At 44.1% G+C, this 14,435-nt stretch overlaps 1 long non-coding RNA gene across 2 annotated transcripts in view; it reads right to left on the reverse strand.

Annotated features, from left to right (window-relative positions):
* Nucleotides 1-3,301: 3,301 nt before the first annotated feature.
* The window catches only part of LOC140002975 (uncharacterized), a 49,627-nt gene continuing 38,493 nt past the window's right edge, over nucleotides 3,302-14,435 (reverse strand). For both annotated transcript variants that reach the window (XR_011810813.1, XR_011810814.1), the window contains 2 exons: nucleotides 9,357-9,631; nucleotides 3,302-5,088 (listed from right to left, as the gene is read on the reverse strand). This is a non-coding gene — a long non-coding RNA (uncharacterized lncRNA). The remainder of the gene's footprint in view (nucleotides 5,089-9,356; nucleotides 9,632-14,435) is intronic.

The raw sequence follows: 14,435 nt of genomic DNA on the forward strand, positions 1-14,435 counted from the left end.
CTCACAGGTGCTAAAATGATAAGCAGAGAAGTATTATGGGTATGCTGGGGTAGCAAACCCTGCAGCAGAGGGGAGGGCTTACCTCAGGCAGGGTCCCGGAGGAGGTGAAATGCTTCAATCAAACTGAGGTCTACCAAAAAGCCCTACCAGCTCAAAATTCTTTACTTTTCTTATGCAAACTTTTAGAAATCTTAAGCCGCTAATGATATGCCTGTATTCTCCCTCTTGGCTGATTAATACATTTGGGGTATTTCTGTATTTGACCTTCATTTTCCCCAAGTCGTTGTCTGGAATACACATTTACCACCAGCCACGTAGCTTGGTACAGTCATCTTCAGAACAGAGCCCGGATCTATATCCTGGGCACATTCTGTATGTGTCTGCCTGTGGGAAAAGAAGGCTTACCTTTACTTCCTTTTGAGGGGATGAACTATTATTATTATTATTATGATATTTTTTTAACATTTCAAATGCTGTTTATGGAGGGCAGGGTGGAGGAAACATTTGCTTTTGCTCCAGGTTAGAACTTACCTTCTGTTATGATTCCAGATGCTGGAAGCAGGTTACAGAATAACAGTATTTTTCAGTTTACAACAAAAAGCTAACAAACAATAAGGCAACAAACACAAAAAAACAAACAAACAAAAAAAACCCAACTACTTCAATCTTAATCTACTTTATTTGTATAAAGCTGCATTCTTGACAAAACGAGAGGTTTTGTTTAAAAAGCTGTTCTACCTGCTCTAGTTTCCAAATGATTGTATAGACAGCAGTTTGAAAAATGTGAAAAAAATGCACTTTCTGAAATAAAGAACAATAATAAAGCAAGTACACTGCTAGGTTACAGATGTTTTGAACAGCTGATGGTAAGAAAGTCTTTCTCAAGACTTCTATTGCCTTGTTCTGGCTCCATGGGGCAGGACAGGTGGAAGAGTATCAGCTGTGCACAAGGAGGCTTTTGTTCTTCTAACTCTACTCAGGAGGTTTTGGGTTGTGCTAGCGAAGGCTTCAGGCTAAGCTGTGTCCCAGGGCTTTTCTGCAGGACAGGTGAGGAGGAATGTTGGCTTATCGTTCGCCTCTTTTTAGTTCAAACTGAAGCTGCAAGTGTATCTGAGTACCTGAGACAAGAATGTGTAACAGCATTGTTACTGGCACTGACTAGCTCTCAGAGCAGATGGGCACAGGGAAAGCCCCCACCACATCTTCCTCAGCCTCCTATAGAAGTAGGTCAGAAGTGGAAGGAGAGACCTAACCCAGTGAGGTTCACCAAGAAGCAGCCAGATTTCACAGTGGCTATCACATCCGTTGCCTATTCCATCTGGCCATAACACGAACTCTGTTTTTAGTAGCTGCATATTAAGCCCAGACACAAATTGTTTAGATCATTCATATGGAAATGGAATAATAATAGCCTAGCTTTGAACTTTTGTGCTCACACAAGCATTTTTCACCAGAAGCTTTCAAAATCAGTAGGTCTCCCCTTATACATACGTATTCCATAGAAATAGCCTTGTTCTTATTACCCCCGAAACTCAATACACGTTTCTTATGTAAGACAGAATAGTTTCAGCTATGGAGTTCCCAGTCTAAATATACAAATTAGACAAATCAAGATATGAGACCAGAAAAGAAAGGTGCTAGAGATCAGTGATGAGACAAAAACACTTCCACTCTCAGGCCCCACCACACTTTGCTGGATCACTCTCTCTTGAACTGCTTTACTTGCTCCAAATAGTTTTAATAAACCTACATTGAACTGGAAAATTATTCTACTGGGCCCCTCACATTCATCTTAGTAGGCTTTATGGACTTTTGAAATAGTTTTATTCCTTTCTTTGGTTCAAAAACAACAGAAATGGTTCTTCAAAGGTGGAACTCATAGCTGGCCAGAAGGAGGTACAGGTACATCTGCTTCTAGTGGACTATTTTGACTCTATAATACTGTCTTATAGCAGACATAAAATCACTTGCTCCCTTAGGTATCTCTACACCATTTGTTTAAATCTTGATGGCAACAGAATTAGGGTTTAGTCAAATTCTGAAACTGAGAAACAGCGTTTGCTGGAGTGTTCTTCAGTTCAGAGAAGCAACTTGGTCCCATGCCACAGACAGTAAACAGGATAGAAACTCATTTTCCTTACTATAGCACAGTGCTCAGCCATACAATATGCACAAGATCTGAATTGGGTTACATGATAACCTGTGTCCATTTTCAATGGAGAGCAGAACGTCATATCCCTTAATGCTGTGTAGTTATTAACTGAATTTATACAAATGCGAAATATTTTGAAAAGTAGAATAGCAAATGATTTTTATAGCTCATCTTCCAGAAAATATATATATAAACATGTGTATATATATATATTGTTTAGGACAACTGAAATATTTGAGAATTTAGTCAATTTGAGCAGTTTGTCAAAAAGTGAGAAAATTGCTGGGATTGTCAAAAGTTTCCAGTTTTTAGTTTTTAAGCAGTATTTTCCTTTCAAATAAACTAACTGAAGAGGGTCAAATGCCAGAGAATCCTAGAACGGTGGGCATGGAAGACTCCTTATGACTGAATTATGTGAGCTTGATCTGAACAAAATCGACTATGAGACACTTAGGGTAGCTTGCAGTGTGCCCGGTATGATGGACTTGTAGGTTCTGACTCACATACTGTTGTACTGCTCTGTGCTGCACGCTGAGGATGGGTGCCCTCTTTTCCCAGAGGCCACAGCTGCCCCAGCTCCCTGCAAACATGCTGGTGGCACAGAGCAGATGTAACACTTGCCTTGAAGAACAGCTCCAGAGTGAGCCAGAAGAGCCCATCTCAAAGGCTGGAGGTTTCTGCTGTGGGAAGAAATGTATGTTTTTCTTGGCCAGACTGCCCCCTCCAGCCCCCTGAAATGGTTTGAGACCTTTCTATCTGTTGTTAAAGCCACAGGACACAGCAGCAGGTCAGAGAAGGAAACCTGAAAACCTGTCAGCCTCCTCAGTGCAATCACTCCTCTGGCCCTCCAGGCCTTGTTCACAAACCCATTTGAGCAAGGAAGGCCCCTGTGGGCTCCGGGGGGCTCTGGGCCTGGCTGAGGCCAGATGCAGCAACTCAGCTTTCTGTCCAGGCACTGGAGCAGCAAGAGAGAAAAATGAGTGGGAAACTGAATTTCCTCTGCTGAAAGATTAAAAAAAAATAAATCCTCTAAATCAGGACAGAAACTGTTAGAAAATTACTTCCTCCTCCTTCCCCCCCCCCCCCCCCCCCCCCCCCCCACACACACTGCCTCTTCATAGGAGGCGAAACATGGAGGGAGCAGTAAAAAATGTTTAATTTTAAGTGATCCCAAATGAATTTTTTGGCTTGTCATGCAGGCTGCGAGCCAGTCCAGGATGAATGACAGTGACCCAGGCCAAGGTGAACAGACTGCCAGGGGCCACAGACAGAGGCAGGGAAAAAGCCACTTGCAAACATCGCTCCCCAGCACACTGTCAGGAACAGCTCCGTCTACAAGCACAGCTAACTCGTCTCAAGAACTGGCAGAACTGAAGAAGTCCCACAAAGTATTTTGGATCTGTCAAATCAGCCATTACCAAAGAAAAAATATGATGTGCTGGGTAATTTTTCCCCAACTCTAGCTGCATGATATAGTTAATCAGACAGAGGGGCGGTCATTATTACCATGGGAAATTATTTTTGCCATATTACACATGAAACACAGTACGGACTAGTAGGATGAGCTCTGGAGACTTTGTCCCGCACACTGCTATACACCTGGAGCGCTAAAACATGAATACTTGAGCAGTGGGATAGCACTAATTCCTGTAGAGAGAATGTGGGCACAGATCCCACAAGTTATGCCTGAAAAAGAGCTGATTAAGGATGCCAAGTTTTGTCCGTGTGTAAATTTACAGTTGGTGGCATTTCCACTGTAAGTGCCATTGTCAAGATTTTAGGATTGGATTGCAAAAAAAAAAAATGCATTTGACTGAAACTTGCCATTCAACTTCTCATCATTGCAGTAAAATACCATACTGTACCAAGAATGAAAAGAGAGAGAGAGAGAGAGAAAACAACAACATTTAGCAGGTTTTAAAATTATGCAGATATTTTTAATGGCTTGGAGTATTCAGACACTCACTCATATGTCAGAAAACAGATTTGATTTATAGGAATGACATTTGGCAGAGCAATTAATCCATACTATGTTCTAATCATGTTTGGTACTAGGAGAGGAAAAAAAAAGTCAAACTTAGGTTTAAAGCTGACTGTGCCAGGAATTATTTTCAAGAAGGCTCAGAAGGGTTTTTAGTAAGCTCAAGGACAAAATCTGGTCTTTTATTCCTTCCCTACTCCACCACCCACCATGAGAATGAAGATTGCATCCCATTTCCTAGTTGAAACTCAACAATTCAATCTTCTTGTCTCCACTGGGATTGAAATGGGAGTCTGGACCTCTTTGGTTGCTAAGCAGAAAAAGGCTCTTTCCCACGTTATTCCTCAACCTCAATGAGACTGCCTAAATGAAATCTAAGGAGGGAAAATATGGATAGTTCCTCAAAAAAATGCTGGGTTTCATCAGGCAGAGCAGGGATTTGCCTTTGTGTGACTGCCCTTTGGCCTGATTTGGGGCAGAGCTCTTGTTTTTACTAGAATAAAACTTCCACTTGTCTCCGTTTTGTCCCCAAGTTTTCCATCTCAGAAATGTTTCCTGAGATGCCACTGTACAGCTTCTCATCCAGCACTGCTTAGATCTTCACTGCCGGAGCATTTACAGTTGCCTGGGGCTTCTCATGCCCAGAGAGCATTGCCACTGCTCCAGTACCTGTGGCAGCTTGCATTAAGGCAGAGGCCCAGGACCAAAGCCGCAGCTTCCCTCCCGTGGACTGAGCGGGATCTTCTTGTTTCAGGCTCTGGGACCCTGTGTCCCTGAGAGGGGTGTTCTGCTGGGACCCGACATGCTTCCTCACTGCTCACTTCACCAGCAGATCTTCTGAGTGCCTGTGCTCTCCTCTCGGTATGCCCATGGCTACCGACACCTTCCTTTTGCTGGGATGGTTTTGTACGAGTATCGCCTCTGTTGCCTTTATTCCCATCCCTGACATTGATTTCTGCAGGGAGGAGACAAAACCTTGTGTTTATCATCCAGCTTGACAGACATGACCCTTAAGAAAAGCTTCTCTGACAAATCCATTAGAGATTACAAGAGCAAGCACTGCATGGTAGCTTTTATACTTACAGACTTTGCAGAAAATGCAAGTTAGCTCACGCAGTGACTGCACCATGTCTAACACAACGCTAGTGCCAGTTTTGCCAGAAGAAATCTTTCCTAGAGCCTATTTTGTCTCAAATCTCTCAGAATTAAAGCTGACAGCTGTTCCACAAAACACCAACGCTAGACACATAGCTGAGTTTGTACCATGGACTGCTCACCACTAGTGGCTCACCAACAAATGAAAAAAAAAAAATCTACACTTCATGTGATTATTCTGTTCTTCTTGGTTGGTTGGTGTTTTGAATTATTATTTTAAAAACCATACCTCTTCTTTCCACTAACTCTATTACCTTTTCTTCATACCCCAACTCCTGCTTAATTCATTCACAGATGAAAACATATTCCTCTACACTCCTTCCAGAATAGCTTTAAAAAGCCAAAGTTACACTTTTAAGGCAAATAAATAATTATTTCAGCAGACTGGTTTTAACACCTGCTACGAAGATTGCAAAACCACTCACATTCTACCTATAACTCAATTTTCTCACACTCATAACTCAGAAAATATTTGCCTCTGGGTTTAATAGCTTCCATATTCTTTTCTGTCTGAAGATGTATCGTTAAATATTATTACTACTGGAGGTATGTTTGGGCAACGTCTTTCAGCCGTACTTGAATTAAAGGGAGAGAGAAGAAAAATTCTGACCAGATGCACTATTTTTGGAAGATGGCTACAAAAAAACAGCTGATGACCTAAGCTAGCTTCTGCTGAAAATTATACCTCTAGGAAAGAGGAAGGTAGGAGAGAAAAGTTCAGAGACACTGAGGAGTGACTTTGGGGTCTGCTGTAGGAGCCATGGACTCCTGCAGCAGCCAAGCAAGGCCTCAGCCCCCCATAAGTTTGCTCTGCCCCGAGCCAGCCATCCCAGCCCACCAGGGAGTGCATGGGAAGCCTGTGCAGGGGGAATGTAGTGCCCTCAGGGAAAGGGGGTGTACACCAGCACCCATCAAACAATCAAAATACAGTACAGTCAAACATCAGCGTTAGGAACTGGAGCGAAAAAAAACCAGAGGCAAAGCCATTGATCTTGTGACTTTTTCTGCCCATAAATATGCCAGTGGAGTGTCCCTCAAAACCCATGCATGAAATCCCTCACTGCCATAGCTGAGAGACTCCTACATTTTGCCATGATGCATTCACCCTGCACTGCCTCACCCCTGCTGGGCAGCAGGGAGGCAGTGACAGGACAGGCAGCAAAGCTCGTTCACTCCCAGGGCTGCCCAAGCTCTACCCCACACCAGGAGCATCCATACAAACACCCCGGACCTACACCCCTTGGGTCACAAGCTGGCTGGGCTGGCCTGGGGCAGGGGAGCAGGGCCACAGTCTCCCTGGTGCGAAGATTGATGGTTTGTGTCCAGTCTTTCTGCTGGAAAAACTCCTGCCCATCCAGCTGTTGCTCCCTGAGTTCTGGGGCAGCCCCGCGCTCGCTTTGCCCCTTCCCCACAGCCAGCCCTCATTTGAGCACCGACTGATCTCCGTACGGTGCTGCGAACTGCTCCACTTCTGCTTTGCAAAGCCAGCGGGCGGATGGGTTACCCAAGGCATGAATTCACAGATTACTTACAGTGCAAACATTCTGACAAAAAAAAAAAAAAGCCATAAAACAAAAATAGGGAATAATATCCAAATGTGGCATTTCAGGCGGAGTATCTCAGGCTATTGCCCTCCCACACAAGTTCTTAGCTGAAACTGGAGCAAATAAAGACCCCAAACCTCACATCCTTCCACATGCAAGTATCTTGAGGTCTGATCCAGTGCTCAGCTGAGTCAAGAGAAAGACTTCTGTTTGCTTCGTTAGGCCACAGTAAGTATGCTCTGCCTGAACTTGGAGTCTGATTCATGCATTTTCACATCTAACGTGATATTTTGCTATGCAAACTTTCAATTATACCTGCCTGAAATCTCCTAGATTTGATAGTAATTGGTGCTTTTTCCTTGTACTGACAGAGACAGACAGCATCTGAGTAGTCATTATCTCCCGCAGAAGTACACAAACTGGTAAGTGTTTCAGGTTTGATGTTACAACTGCTCACTGTCACCTTGGTATCTGCTGCTGCCAGTTATTCCCTCTGCAAACTCTTTGTCAGAGCACTTACGTTTTTGCTGGAGAGCTTTCAAGTTCTCTTTGCGAGTTGAAATCCACATCACACACACGCACACAGGCATGCACACAGTCTGCTTTAAATATCATAAACAAATGATACCACGAGCCTTTGCAAAGCATCTTAAAGAGCTGTTTTCTTCCACAGGATAACGTATGTGGATTTTTCTGAGGAAGCCTTACATTTTGATTTTTTATTTTTTTTTTTAATAATAGGAAATAGGTGTTTCCTCAGTGCCTGAATTTTGAAGTCTGGAGTGCGGATTCTTCAATAGATGTGGCAGCATGTGGGTATTCTCTCCCGTTTTAGAACTCAAGTTGCTATAACAACCCACAGCATCTGCTCAATACGGTACCTAAGTGTCTTTTTTTTTTTTCCCCTTCCTTTCCTTTCGGGTCTCCTATTCTTCTGAAGTAGTCAAGTGCTTTGCTTTGGTTTTTATTTAAGGAGCTAGCTTATGCTCTGATGTCTATATGCAGAATGACCTGAAAGAAAACAAAACCTGTGCTGAAAAGATCACAAGTTTTAGAGAGTATCTGGCCAAGTGGGATGAGTTCTGTGCTCAGCCCAGTTCCTGACAAAGTCAAGATTCACCAGTTCTGTGACATGAAATTGAAATTAAGTGCTACAGCATGTGGCAGTGTGGGTTTCTCTGATGAATGATGGACAAATAATGGACACTATCAGGGAGCCACTGACAGAACAAGAACCAAGAGATGGACAATCTGGTCTTGCCTCTAACTGGCTTTGTATAATTATTTTGTTTCCTACTTAACAACCACTTTCCTCTCCACTTTTTAATCTCTTTGATTTTTAATGAAATGGATTGATTTTTTTTTTTCCAGAGGGGAAAAAAAAGAGAACATTCTTCATTCGTACCAGAACAGCAATACCACACAGGCATTGTAGTTTGGATATCCCACCCTCCTATGTGGGTTAGCTGCCCAGGTTTCTTGCTTCATCATTCAGCACTCCTTGTGAAAGAGGAGCTGTCACTGCTGGAGACCCCGGCTGCAGTGGCAGTGCATCATGGAAAGAGCAGAGCAGCTGCTATGTCCTACATACAGAAGAGAATGGAAATGCAGCTGTGGATCCCGGGAAGTGGACAGGATGCTGGCCTTAATGGAAATATTTCTGGTTTAGGATAAAACATTTTTATCTGAGTTTTAAAAAATGCTTAGTATTTTCTATCCATGTAAGTCTCTTTCATTAGAATTTGCTTTGCACTTAAAATGCTTTCCAAAAAAGCATTTGGATTTTCTGATCAGCTCAGCTCTGAAATGCTGCTACAACCAGCAGTGCTGGGCATAGGCAGGTTTGTCCAGGCCCCGTCACAATGGCTTGTCAGAAACCAGGAAGGGAGATGACATTTCTTGGAGGCTTCAGGCCACGCACACTTAATCCCTCAGGAGGGATGGAGCAATGTTCATGATAATGCGCAGCACAACCAACTCTGCCATTTGCAGCTATGCACACAGATAACTTGTAAATAACTGAGGATCCAGCTGCCCTGTCCTGACACCTGTACCTTTGTGTTTCCCTGCACCTAGATACAGAGCAATATCTGGACCTACTGAGGAGAGCCAGACATTGGCTAGGCATCCTTCACCTCATATATGGACTTTCAGGGCCAACTTTAAGTCATCCAGTGCCATGAAAGCTCCCATGAGGGGCAAGCAACCTGGTTTCCCATTTGTCTCAGGAAGCACAAGATAATTTTCTCAGAAATCACACCTTTATCCTTCAAAGCTTCTGTGTATATTTGGTAACTTTTACATATGTCATTTCTGTACGACAGCCACAGCTCCCACCTGGAGTTTTGCAACATTGTCCACATGTTACCTTTCCTGAAGGATATAAATGTGTTACTGATACTATTTTCGTACTACAGAGAGAAAGTGAGAGGAAAAGAAAGCAGAAGGAATGAAGTTGCGTGCCAACTGTGGCTCACCTTGTGCTGCAGAAACGGAAGGCAGAAGATCCTCCTTTCCCTCTTACCTTGCAAACACACAGAGATGGGGTCTCTCTCCCCGGGCACGGGGACAAACACCACCCCGAGCCAGTGACCTTGCTGCTGTCTGCCTGCCGAGATGTGTGTGCTGTCCCTCCTTGCCCGCAGCTGGTCGCAGCAGCCTCAGACTAGGCAGCCCTGGGGTGGTGACACTCCAGTGACAGAGGACTAGTCTTGTTCTGCCTCTTCAGCGTAGAGGTAGGCACGCTGCCCTTCCTGCACAGATAGGGACAAACGCTGCCCCTCAGCATGGTCTCCATCCCTGTGGAAGTACAGAAGCACAAAAGCAATTATAGCTATTGCAGAGATCGTGCAAACTGAAGTAAACGTGGGCAGGGGGGCCCCAGGGAAGATTTCAGTGTTCAGATAAGGGTCACATTTAAGAGCCTGTACAGTGTGAGGCCCAGAATAACAGAACTGGGCTACGAAGCAAAACCATCTCCAACATGCATACACACGGCTCTGTTACAGGACAACGACACCCTGCTAATCTCCTTCAGCTTTCCCTGCGTTGCTGTAAGTCAGCACAGGTTAGCCTTGCTGTGCTGATTTACACCAGCTGAGGACCTGGTGTTCAGTATAAAGAACATGCGATTAAACCATTACACCACTAACCTAATTAAAGAACCTTAACACGCCATTAACCCATGAAGACATTCCCAAAGACTGGTTATTGGAATCTCAAGATTCCCATTCAGTGGAAGACAGGTTCCTACCTAGTGGGAAACGCAGCCACACACTGGTTGCTAGTGTGATGAAAAGATCTTATCTGAATATTTTAAGTAGACAAATCTATTTATCTTTGCTTTACTAAGAGCTTTTCTTACTGATTTGGGCAGGAAAGAAGCTGTGTAAGCACCTGCTCATTCAGCACTTTTTCTAAAACCCAGGATTAACTGGATGCTACTCCAAAATCTGAGCAGGAGAAAATACAGCTACAGTCAGATTTTATTATTACTAATGCTCTGAATAAAGTAACAGGGCTTCAATTCCCAGGTAGAGGTCATAAACAAAATAAATATTAAGATATCTTTCATTGTAGATGTGGTAGTTTTGATCACAAATGGTTAAAACTCCTTATGAGAAGTCCAGTAAATTTTGTCTTGAAATCTACCTTTTAAAGTTTTATTTTAAACTCCACTACTAGATATTCATTCTTGTTTTGCCACGGTTTGAGTCCTGACAAGTCCGTCAATTTCCTGGTCGCATCTCTGCATTGATATTTAGAAACCAAACCTCCAAAATGACAGTTGCCTTCTTTGTATCGCGGTGACCTAAAATCCTGGTAACAAATGTCCCGATCAGTACAGCTGCTCTCTAAATTAGGATCCAGAATGGGGGATCTGTCCCACTGGAGATTTCGGGAGGTCACACTGGGTGCAGGGAAAAGCATTCTGTCTGATGATTAGGCAAAATTACAAATACACTTACACACCAGGTACCATTTTTAGCTCTTTGCAGTAGGGTTCAGTGGCATTACAGCCTGGACTCCTCCATATGTGTAATCAGGACAGACAGCTTGTTAAGTAATTCTTCTGCAATCCAGCAAGGAGAACAGAAGAGATTGCCTGTGCTCCTTGGGTAGGTTGGGACCAAATGCAGACCAAGAGATGTTTAAAAGTATTTTCATTAGGCAGCATTTCCAGCTGTACCAATAACACTGTTCAAAATGGAAAGCAATTCTCTCCCTGGCACCATTTCAGAAGATTTATAATGCATTATTCTAATTACTGCCTGATGAATAATCCTGGAATGCTAGCTGGGAAGTTTGCAGTGCATATTACCACCACGCTGGTATACTGTACTTGTTGTGATGTCTAGTATCTCTAGGTTAGAAATGAGTGAAAGCATCCTTTGCCACTGATGGAGACACAGCCCTCTAGCACACAAGCTGAAGGTCCACACATCAGTGTGCCACAGCTACAGGCCCAAGGTCATTTTTGTGCTCAATCAGTCTAGACCAGTTGCCAAATATGTCTTCTGATTACTCCGGATCATTTTGGATGATGATTTCATTGAGTCTTTCCAGAAATTCATAGAACTCCTCCAGATTACATTAACTCCTTGCAGTGCTGTGTTACAACGATTGCCTGATCACACAAAAGTCAGAGTCTCCTTTATCAAGGCCACAAGTAGATCCGTATCTGCTTCTAGCAATTCAAACTCCTTCAGAGGTCTGATTAATTCCTTCTTTTCGCTTTCCCAAGCTCCTGGCAGTGCCTGGGATCTCCCTGTTCCCAAACACCACCAAGAACTTCATCCTCATCACATCACAGCCCTGCTTTGGCAGTCCAGGGGGTGCAGGTATGAATGCTTTGGCTGGTATTCATGGTATTCAATAAACTTAACCCCCCCCTTCTCTCTCTCTCTCTCTCTCTCTCTCTCTTTTTTTTTCTCTTTTAAGAAATAGCTATTTGACATAAACATCTTTGTTTGGCATATCACTAGGAGATCTGCTGCTAATTATAATGCTGAACCCAGATGCTGGTGGAGGAAATTAATCTACGTCCTGCGTAGCTTGTTGGGCTTGTTTTAGTAGGTTTGCCAAATATTTAGTGAAACCCTCATATGACTTTTATTATCTGGAGATAGATATTAAAGGGCCAAATACTGTTCTCATTCTCACTGGTGTAAATCTAGACAGCTCCATGGAGGGAAATAAATATAGTTACATTACTATGGATTTACATGACGTTAGTCAAGATTTACAGTACTGTAAATCCTCAAGAGGGGAACTAGGAAGCTAAACCACAAATACTTTATCATCTAAACCTGGTCTCTTGTCTCAACAGCTGAAAAAGTTTCAGTCCTGAGCAAAATGCCAGTATTCAGCATTTAGTTTACTACACTGAAATATAGAAATAACTATTTTTTTTTTTCTTTTCAAGTTGGCCTACACTTGTGGAATAAGTGACGTCGAAACAACTCTGTTCAGAAAGACAAAAGCGTTTAATGACAAAACACTTCAAGCTCCAAGCTGTTCCTGGGGCCAAAGAGCCTGGTTTTCCTCTCTGATGTACCTGCTGCTCCCACAGCACCCCATAACACCCCATAACACATCAGCAGCAGGGGAAGGCCATCGGCAGGGAAGCTGTCTGCACAGAAAGGGTGAGCCCAGGGTGAATGCTGGTCTCCCAGACCTGAAGTCCCAGGAGTAACAGGTGAGCTCGCCTGGGCCCAAGGGATGCTCCCGCTCCCCCAAAGCAAAGCATTGCAGTAGGAAAAATGTTCCAACCAACTAAAGAAGAAAATACATGTTCTGGCTGCAGAAAAATCCACTTTTTCTGTGCAGAAAGCATTAGCTTTTGTTACTGTCCCCTTTCCCCACCCATGTGTACTACATCGTAGTTTCCTGTTGCACAACTGGGAGGGAGGGAACCACCAAAATAACTGGTATTTCCCACGTAGAAATGGAAGCTTTTGACAAATGGAAGCTTTTGACTCTAAGCTTCAAACTAACTTAAGGAAGAAAAAAGAAAAAGAGAAAAGAGAAAAAGAAGAAAACAGAAAAGAAATAAATAGAAGAGCGAACCTTTAAACCAAATATCCCTGACGTCAGTGTTCCCCAAACTGAAGCAAATCTATGTTGTGAAAAGTGTATTTTCCGTGAGAAATAAAACTGACAGAAAATTTCCCACCCTGCTCTCAGACAAAGCTTAGTAAGCCAGAAGAGCATCCCTGTATGCCAGCTGACATTTAAGGCAGCAGTATCATTTGAGCAATACAGACCTAAAGGCAGGAAATTTCCTAAGGAAAAAAAAAAATCCTGCTGAGAGATGATAACATCTGGTACAATGACAGGTTATTAACCCCAGCTGGTCATCAGTGGTAGGAAATGCCATAGCCCTCACCTGGAGTGGTGACTATAGGAAGAAAATAGGCATTTATATTATATTTATTTTTGGATGTGGTCTACCTTGACTTCAGTAAGGCTTTAGACAACGTTCCCCACAGCATTCTCCTCAAGAAACTGGCTGTTCTTGGCTTGGACTGGTGCACGCTTCGTTGGGTTAGAAACTGGCTGGATAGCTGGGCCTGAAGAGTTGTGGTGAATGGAGTCAAATCCAGCTGGAGGCTGGTCACTAGTGGCGTTCCCCAGGGCTCAGTACTGGGGCCAGTCCTCTTTAATAGCTTCATCGATGATCTGGATGAGGGGATTGAGTGCACCCTCAGTAAGTTTGCAGACAACACCACTTTAGGTGCGTGTGTCGATCTGCTCGAGGGCAGGAAGGCTCTGCAGGAGGATCTGGATAGGCTGCACCGATGGGCTGAGGCCAACTGCATGAAGTTCAACAAGGCCAAGTGCCGGGTCCTGCACCTGGGGCGCAATAACCCCAAGCAGAGCTACAGGCTGGGAGATGAGTGGTTAGAAAGCTGCCAGGCAGAGAAGGACCTGGGAGTGATGGTTGATAGTTGGCTGAATATGAGCCAGCAGTGTGCTCAGGTGGCCAAGAAGGCCAACAGCATCCTGGCTTGCATAAGAAGCAGTGTGGCCAGCAGGGCGAGGGAAGTGATTGTCCCCCTGTACTCGGCTCTGGTGAGGCCGCACCTCGAGTACTGTGCTCAGTTTTGGACCTCTCGCTACAAGAAGGACATCGAGGTGCTTGAGCGGGTCCAGAGAAGGGTGACGAAGCTGGTGAGGGGCCTGGAGAACAAGTCCTACGAGGAGCGGCTGAGGGAGCTGGGCTTGTTCAGCCTGGAGAAAGAGGCTCATGGACGACCTTATTGCTCTCTACAGATACCTTAAAGGAGGCTGTAGTGAGGTGGGGGTTGGCCTGTTCTCCAACATGCCTGGTGACAGGACGAGGGGGAATGGGCTAAAGTTGTGCCAGGGGAGGTTTAGGTTGGATCTTAGGAAGAACTTCTTTACCGAAAGGGTTGTGAGGCATTGGAACGGGCTGCCCAGGGAAGTGGTGGAGTCACCATCCCTGGAGGTCTTTAAGAGACGTTTAGGTGTAGAGCTTAGGGATATGGTTTAGTGAAGGACTTGTTAGTATTAGGTCAGAGGTTGGAGTCGATGATCTTGAGGTCTCTTCCGACCTAGAAATTCTGTGATTCTGTGATAA

Source organism: Anas platyrhynchos, chromosome 7 (genome assembly GCF_047663525.1).
Source record: "Anas platyrhynchos isolate ZD024472 breed Pekin duck chromosome 7, IASCAAS_PekinDuck_T2T, whole genome shotgun sequence".
Taxonomy (NCBI): domain Eukaryota; kingdom Metazoa; phylum Chordata; class Aves; order Anseriformes; family Anatidae; genus Anas; species Anas platyrhynchos.